Genomic DNA, 9,230 nt, shown 5'->3' on the forward strand with positions numbered 1-9,230 from the left:
CCTCGGTCTTTCGAGATCTCCCCAGTTGAACCACTCCCAGACATTTGTGCCTGGACCCCTCTTCTCCAGCTGTTCCTGGGGCCACCTCTTTTCCTTTTTCCTTGGGGGTTCCATTTCAGGGCTTGCCGGGTGATGTTTGTGGCGCGTTTTCTGAGGGTGTGTCCAATCCAACCCAATTTTCTCTTTCAAATTTGTAAATCAATGGGATCCTGGCTTAGCTATTACTCCTTAATCCAGGCATCATTCAGTTTACAACTCAGCGGTATGAATATAGACGAAATGTGTAGGAAGGAACTGCAGATGCAGAGACACAAAAAGCTGGAGTAACATATGTCCTTTGAACCTTTGGGGTAAGATGGTTCTGGATCTGGCTTTAGAAACAAGGAACTGCAGATGCTGGTTAATATATAAAAGGGCACCATGTGCTGGAGTAACTCAGCAGCATCTCTGGAGAACATGGATGGGTGATGTTTCGGGTCGAGAGCCTTCTACAGACTAAAGAAGGGTCTCGACCTGAAACATCACCCACCTTTTTTCTCCAGATTTACTCCAGAATTTTGTATCTATCTTAGGAAAGATTTAGAGGGATACAGGCCCAATGCGGGCAAATGTCAAGTCAAGTCAAGTCAATTTTATTTGTATAGCACATTTAAAAACAACCCACATTGACCAAAGTGCTGTACATCAGTTCAGGTACTAAGGACGAACATACAATGGCACACAAACATAACAGCACATACATAAACAGTTCACAGCACCCCCTCAGAGGGCCTCAAAAGCTAGGGAGTAGAAATAGGTTTTGAGCCTGGACTTAAAGGAGTCGATGGAGGGGGTAGTTCTGATGGGGAGAGGGCCATCTTGGTCAGCACAGACGGGTTGGGCCGAAGGGCCTGTTTCTGTGCAGTATGATTATGGCTATCTATGACTAGTTCAACATTTGTTCCAAACTCCTGTCTAAACATGGTTCTCAAAACGTTGCTGGATATGAAATAAACTGGATATTACAGTTCAAGATGTATCACCAGATGAATTTACTTTTTCTAGGAATGGATCCATTATCGCAAAGTGTACCCTAGAGTATGGAAATACCACCACACCTCCCAATGGGTCAGAAGTGGTGAGACAATTGGTTAATAGTTTAGCAAATGGCACGGATTTAGGAAACGTCACACTTATTCCAGGGACCATCAGTTCTGGTGGTAAGTGTTATAAATTATGCTGCAAATTTCACAATGCAAGAGCTACCTGATTGTTGCAAAGACTGATGTACATGGATAGGACAGGTTCGGAGGGATATGCACCAAAGGTGGGACTAGTATAAATGGGGCACGTTGACTAGTGTGGGCAAGTTGGGCTGAAGGGCTTGTTTCCACAATGTATCACTCTGTGACACTAACCAGCAGGTTGAAGTTGACTGGTCAATGTTTCTCGTAAAGGTGAAAGGGGTCGGAAATAAAGGTTCCAAAGAGGAAATTCCTCCCACATCCCTCCATAACATTAATAATGTTGTCACCCTGTGAATCAATTGAAAAAAAACTTGCATTAGAGTATGTTCCTTTATAGTAAGTCACAGGGTGATGGAGAGATTTAGTGGCTCTTCGGCCCAGAGTCCATGCCAACTATCAATTACCCATTAATCACATTTTCTGTTCTAACCACCTTCTTGTCAATTCCCTCCAGATTCTCCACTCACCTGAATGAATGAATGAATGAATGAATGAATGAATGAATGAATGAATGAATGAATGAATGAATGAATGAATGAAAACCTTATCGTCACATGAGACAAGTCACAGTGAACTTCTATCCTTGCATACCTTGGCCCCCATCCCTGTACCAGTTCCCCCTTCGTTCTTGCCCCCCCCCCCCCCCCCCACGGCGGTCCCCCCATTTTAGAAGGATGAGAGGAGATCTTATCGAAACGTATAAGATTATTAAGGGATTGGACACGTTAGAGGCAGGAAACATGTTCCCAATGTTGGGGGAGTCCAGAACAAGGGGCCACAGTTTAAGAATAAGGGGTAGGCCATTTGGAACTGAGATGAGGAAAAACTTTTTCAGTCAGAGTTGTGAATCTGTGGAATTCTCTGCCTCAGAAGGCAGTGGAGGCCAATTCTCTGAATGCATTCAAGAGAGAGCTAGATAGAGCTCTTAAGGATAGCGGAGTCAGGGGGTACGGGGAGAAGGCAGGAACGGGGTACTGATTGAGAATGATCAGCCATGATCGCATTGAATGGCGGTGCTGACTCGAAGGGCCGAATGGCCTCCTCCTGCACCTATTGTCTATTGTTCTTCAGGGCGGTCCCCCCACGCCAGGTCCTCCTTTGTTCCTTCCCGTGGCAGCGACTTCCTTACTTCACGGGGACGTCTCGCCCGTCGGTCGGCGCCATCATCGACCGCCGCTGTGACCTCTCAATGAAATATGAGATGCTGTTCCTCAAATGATTCTGGGTGATCAGCCATGATCATGTTGAATGGCTGTGCTGGCTTGAAGGGCCAAATGGCCTCCTCCTGCACCTATTTTCTATGTTTCTATGTTAATTTGCGTTGTGCCTCTGACAGTGGAGGAGGCCCAGGATAGGAATGTCAGTGTGGGAATGGAAGGGGGAGTTAAAGTGTTTAGTCTAAATAACGTCCAAAAATTAAGTATCAGTATAATGTGGAAAATTAACGTGACAAATGCTATGCAAAGCTTCCCTGGGGGAATGGAACACATTGGGTAAGGCTCAGTGGTCGGAAGCCATTATATATATATATATATATATATATATATATACATACATATATATATGTATATATATATGTGTGTGTGTGTGTGTGTGTGTGTATATATATATATATATATTCAGTCTGAAGAAGGGTCTCGACCTGAAACGTCACCCATTCCTTCTCTCCCGAGATGCTGCCTGACCTGCTGAGTTACTCCAGCATTTACTACACCAAGAACCTTGGGGCAAAGACTATTCCCAACCCATTGTAACTGTCCGTCTTTAGTTTTTTAGTTTTAGATGTACAGGCCCTTCGGCCCACCGAGTCCGTACCAACCAGCGACCCCCGCACACTACACTATCCTACACACACTAGGGACAATTTACATTTATACCAAGCCAATTAACCTAGAAACCTGCACGCCTTTGGAGTGTGGGATGAAACCGAAGATCTCAGAGAAAACGCAAGCAGGTCAAGGGGAGAACGTACAAACTCTGTACGGACAGCACCCGAAATTGGGATTGAACCTGGGTCTCCGGCGCTGTAAAAGCTGTAAGGCAACAACACTACCGTTGTGCCACCGTGCCGCCCACAAATGTCTAATGTAACTGCACCAAAGGCAGATATGCCAAAGAAACAGAATTCCAGTAATGCAAGCCTGGTACCCAGGCTTAATGTGTGACATGCTACTGGAGTCCAGAGTCCTAGTTTCACCTGACATAGATAGTGCAATAATACTCAGATATCAGTCTCAAAAGGACGTGAAGGTACAGAAACTGGACCTAACAGGACACAAATAGAGCAGAAAATTGTGGGTCGTGGGATGATGCAAGTATTAATGTCAGAGGGAAGATTAAAATGAACTTTCCAAAAGACAAAAATTATGAACTAATAATGTTGTTTTCCTCAATCAACATTGTACCACCAGATTCCGCACAATCACAATTCTCCAGTACAACTGAATTACCAACTACATCTGGACCAACAACTGCCAGTACAACAGAATCACCAACTACAACCACGCAAAATCGGGTTGTAGCTAATGTCCCACTCTCTTTCAGTGTTGTTGGTGATTTTGAACCAAGCTTAAATAATCGAAGTTCCCGCAACTTCCGATCCTTGGCTGCCAGTATTACAACTGGGGTAAGTTCCCTTATTCTGTGTTGATCTATTTATTAATCTCTCGTTGATCCTATTGTTTTTACGAAACAATGCCTTAGAACTTCATTTATCCCAGGAGGGAAATTGATCTGCAGACAGTCATAGAAACACAAAATACATGAAACATGAAATTAAAGTGACGAGCAGAAAGGATGGGGGATGTGCAAAGATTGGGGATGGGGGAGGGGGAAGGTTGGAGGGTGGGGGGGGGGGTGGAGGGTCAGTCTACCCCACGACAGAAGGGGGAGGAATTTGATAGCCACAGGGAAGAAGGATCTCCTGTGGCGTTCTGTGCTGCATCTTGGTGGGACCAGTCTGTTGCTGAAGGTGCTCCTCAGGTTGACCAGTGTGTCACGGAGGGGGTGAGCTGTATTGTCCAGGATGCTCTGCAGGAGATGCTTTGAGGAGCATCCTCCCCTCCAAGACCACCTCCCATGGACCCCATATGGATCTAGCTGCCAGAGGAGGTCGCTGACAGGTTTTGGTGCGTTCTTTATCATTTTCTCATTTAGTAAGGAATACAGCCTAAGTATTACTGTAGATATGTTTAATGGCATATTTTCTTTTAGTGTGCTTTAAGTATGAGAAGGTGCAGGAGAGTAATGTTGCATCTCTGAATCTCCAAGGAGATTTGCCGAGTGGATTTTCCTATCTTAAGCCACGTTGACAGAGACAGAGCCATTTCAATCTTTCAAAGGAAAAATGCAGAGTACAATTTTGGGAAAATGTTGTGCAAGGGAACTGGCTGAGTGATGTTGACTGGTTTGCCCCACTGGTTGCTAGCATGGGCCAGCTGGGCTGAACGGCCTCCTTCCCTGTCTTTATGTTCCGTGAGTCTAATACTTGTACAGGACTGAGCAAATGCTTCAGTGATGATGAATGACACAAAGTGCAGGAGTAACTCAGTAGGTCAGGCAGCCTCTCCAAAAGACATGAATAGGCAATGTTTCAGATTGGGACCCTTCTTCGAACTCATTGTCCCGACCCAAAATATCACTTATTCACGTTCTGTCGAAATTCTAGGACAGCGCTGTGGTGCAGTGGTAGAGTTGCTGCCTCACAGCGCCAGAGGCCCGAGTTCAATCCAGACTACGGGTGCTGTCTGTACGGAGTTTGTACGTTCTCCCCGTGATCGCGTGGGTTTTCTCCATGTGCTCCAATATCCTCCCACACTCCAAAGACGTACAGGTTTGTAGGTTAACTGGCTTTTGTAAACATTGTTCCTAGCGTGTGGGATAGTGATGGTTTACAGGGTTTGCTCTTTGGCGCGGAATCGATGGGCCAAAGGGGCAGTTTCTGCGCTGTATCTCTAAACTAAACTAAACTAAAAGCCAGATAGACACAAAATGCTGGAGTAACTCAATGGGTCAAGCAGCATTTCTGGAGAGAAGGAATGGGCGACGTTTCGAGACGAGACACAAAACGTCACCCATTCTTTCTCTCCAGAGATGCTGCCTGACCTGCGGAGTTACTCCAGCATTTTGTGTCTACCTTCGATTTAAACCAGCATCTACAGTTTTTTTCTTAAACTAAATTCCACCTGAACTGCTAAGTCATTCCAGCACTTTCTGTCTCCTTTTTAAACCAACATCTGCTGTGATACACGTCTCTTTAAACCTTTTGCATGTAATATTAAGCGTCCTGAAATGGACCTCAAGAGTCAAGAGAGTAAAAAATGTTTAATTGTCTTATTTACAAGGGGAATTTATGACAAGGTCTATATACATCATACCAGGGAACACCAGGGGACACCTTTCAACTGTCCTGCCAACTTCCTAAGTTCAGTGAGAGCCATCTCATCAAATAAAAAAACATTACCTTCTACTATAAAGTCATTCAAGTAGAAAGAGGTTCTCGTATTTTTATTGTGTGCTTTGAACTTAAACCTTCCTGACTCATGTAGCACGGAAACAGACCAAGTCATTCATGTTAACCAATATGTCCCATTGAAGCAAGTCCCATTTTCCAATATCTACCCCATATTCTTTATAACCTTTCCTATACTTGCACCTGTCAGGAAAAGTCTCGACTCGAAACGCCTCCCATTCCTTCTGTCAGATATGCTGAGTTACTCCAGCATTTTGTGTCTATCAAGTGTCTTTCATATGTTGCTATTGTACCTCCCTCAACTACCTCCACTGGCAGCTCGTTCCATCTGGGATTCATGGGAGGGGGTCTTGGAGGGGAGGATGCTCCTCAAACTGCAGAGCATCCTGGACAATACAGTTCACCCTCTCTCTCCATGACACTCTGGTCAACCTAAGGAGCACCTTCAGCAACAGACTGGTTCCACCAAGATGCAGCACAGGGCGCCACAGGAGATCCTTCTTCCCTGTGGCTATCAAACTGTACAACTCCTCCCCCTTCTGTCGTGGGGTAGACTGAATCACCCCCCCAATTTTTGTACATCTCCCAATCCTTTCCACTCATCATTTTGATTTCATGTTTCGTGTATTTTGTGTTTCATGACTGTTGGCAAATCAATTTTCCTCCTGGGATAAATAAAGTTCTATCGTATTGTATTGTATCGTATCGTATCATATACTCTCTGAGTGAAAAAGTTGCCCCTCAGGTTCCTATTAAATTTCCCCTCTCACCTTAAACCTATGTCCTCTGGTTTTTAATTCCCCCACTGGGTAAAAGACTGCATTAATCCTATCTATTCCTCTCATGATCTTATACACCTTACAGAACCAGGGGCCACAGTTACAAATAAGTGGTGTGTCATTTAGGACTGAGATGAGGAAAAAACTGTTTCACTCAGAGAGTTGTGAATCTGTGGAATTCCCTGCCACAGAAGGCAGTGGAGGCCAAATCACTGGATGTTTTCAAGAGAGAGTTAGATTTAGCTCTTCGGGCTAACGGAAGCAAGGGATGGGGGGAGAAAGCAGGAATGGGGTACTGATTTTGGATAATCAGCCATGGCGATGTTGGCTCAAAGGACCAAATGGCCTTCTCCTGCACCTATTTTCTATGTATCTATGTTTTTATGTTTCTATATTTCTAAGGTATAATTCTCCAGAGAAAAAAACATGTCTAGCATGCGCTGCTTTAAGCTGCAGGGCTGTGGAACAACTAGCTGAGTGGGGTAACACACTGTAGGTGGTGGCTAACTGCTTGCTGTGCCTATTTGTTCCGATTTTGAAACTGATGTATGAAATGCTTTGGGTAGGAGAAGCAATGGAAGTGGCTGGGAAGTCAAGCCACCTGTCTCTTTAAATTATCCTCCCTGCTCCCACTCTGATTTGTTTGCCTTTTGACAAAAGTTCAGTCTAGTTTGTTGTCTTGTGTACAGAGGTACAGTGAAAAGCTTTTGTTGCGTGCTATCCAGTCATCGGAGAGACAGTACACAATGGCCGGTGATATGGCCACTCAAAATGTTAGTTTGGTTAACAACTCTTAGTTTTGCAGTTTATTTATCAAACGATTGCAAATGAATCCTCATAGATGTATTTCTTTTGCAGCTTGATGCTGTGTACAGACCGGACCCAAATTACCGTCGAGCAATAGTCAATAATTTCAGGTAAGGAATAAACAATTTGCATCTCTTGGCTGTGGGTAGTCAATCAACTTAACATTTTTTAACCTCAACCTAAAGGGAGTGCAAATAGAAAAAAATTCAGGTCCACTGCATGGAACCAACTAATGGCTGGAGTCCTGCCATTAGACCACAGAGGTTGATAATAGAAAATATACCCTAGAACACAGTACAACACAGGAACAGGACTTTCAGTCTGAAGAAGGGGCTCGACCCGAAACATCACCCATTCCTTCTCTCCAGAGATGCTGCCTGTCCCGCTGAGTTATTCCAGCGTTTTGTGTCTATCTTCGGTTTAAACCAGCATCTGCACTTCCTTCCCACACACTGGAAAAGGCCACTATGTTGTCCATCCAAGTAAACCCAACTACCTCCACGTGGTATACACCGATCAGCCAAAACATTATGACCACTGACGGGCAAAGTGAATAACATTGGATCGCGCCCTGCTGCGTATGGGGCTGCACATGGAGGACCAACAGCATATTAGGCAGGTGGTCATAATGTTTTGGCTCATCAAGACATAATGTTTTGGCTGATTGGTGTAAATCCATCTATTCCCAGCCTGTATATGTCTCTGTCTTAATGCCTCTAACATTGCTATCGTATTTACTTCCACCACCACCCACGCAGTATGTTCCAGGCACAAACTGCCCTCTGAGTAAAAATCTTGCCTCCCATATCTCTTTTAAACTTTCCCCCTCTCTCATCTTAAAGCCATGCCCTCTAGTATTTGACATTTCAACGCTGGGAAAAAATATATCATCTACCCTATCTACGCCTCTCAGAATTTTATCAACCTCTATCAGGCCTCCCCTCAGCCTCTGATGCTTCAGAGAAAACAATCCAAGTTTGCCTAATCTCTTCTTACAGCTCTTCTTCTTCTTAAGCCCTTGGCTCCTCGGTCTTTCGAGATCTCCCCAGTTGAACCACTCCCAGACATTTGTGCCTGGACCCCTCTTCTCCAGCTGTTCCTGGGGCCACCTCTTTTCCTTTTTCCTTGGGGGTTCCATTTCAGGGCTTGCCGGGTGATGTTTGTGGCGCGTTTTCTGAGGGTGTGTCCAATCCAACCCAATTTTCTCTTTCAAATTTGTAAGTCAATGGGATCCTGGCTTAGCTATTACTCCTTAATCCAGGCATCATTCAGTTTACAACTCAGCGGTATGAATATAGACGAAATGTGTAGGAAGGAACTGCAGATGCAGAGACACAAAAAGCTGGAGTAACATATGTCCTTTGAACCTTTGGGGTAAGATGGTTCTGGATCTGGCTTTAGAAACAAGGAACTGCAGATGCTGGTTAATATATAAAAGGGCACCATGTGCTGGAGTAACTCAGCAGCATCTCTGGAGAACATGGATGGGTGATGTTTCGGGTCGAGAGCCTTCTACAGACTCTAAAGAAGGGTCTCGACCTGAAACATCACCCACCTTTTTTCTCCAGATTTACTCCAGAATTTTGTATCTATCTTAGGAAAGATTTAGAGGGATACAGGCCCAATGCGGGCAAATGTCAAGTCAAGTCAATTTTATTTGTATAGCACATTTAAAAACAACCCACATTGACCAAAGTGCTGTACATCAGTTCAGGTACTAAGGACGAACATACAATGGCACACAAACATAACAGCACATACATAAACAGTTCACAGCACACCCTCAGAGGGCCTCAAAAGCTAGGGAGTAGAAATAGGTTTTGAGCCTGGACTTAAAGGAGTCGATGGAGGGGGTAGTTCTGATGGGGAGAGGGCCATCTTGGTCAGCACGGACGGGTTGGGCCGAAGGGCCTGTTTCTGTGCAGTATGATTATGGCTATCTATGAC

At 44.7% G+C, this 9,230-nt stretch overlaps 1 long non-coding RNA gene across 1 annotated transcript; it reads left to right on the top strand.

Annotated features, from left to right (window-relative positions):
* Positions 1-1,078: 1,078 nt before the first annotated feature.
* Positions 1,079-7,358, top strand: LOC144590852 (uncharacterized). Its single transcript, XR_013546595.1, has 3 exons — positions 1,079-1,199; positions 3,638-3,852; positions 7,335-7,358. It is a non-coding gene; the product is annotated as an uncharacterized LOC144590852 (long non-coding RNA).
* Positions 7,359-9,230: the final 1,872 nt, after the last annotated feature.

Source organism: Rhinoraja longicauda, unplaced genomic scaffold (assembly GCF_053455715.1).
Source record: "Rhinoraja longicauda isolate Sanriku21f unplaced genomic scaffold, sRhiLon1.1 Scf000353, whole genome shotgun sequence".
NCBI classification, from domain to species: domain Eukaryota; kingdom Metazoa; phylum Chordata; class Chondrichthyes; order Rajiformes; family Arhynchobatidae; genus Rhinoraja; species Rhinoraja longicauda.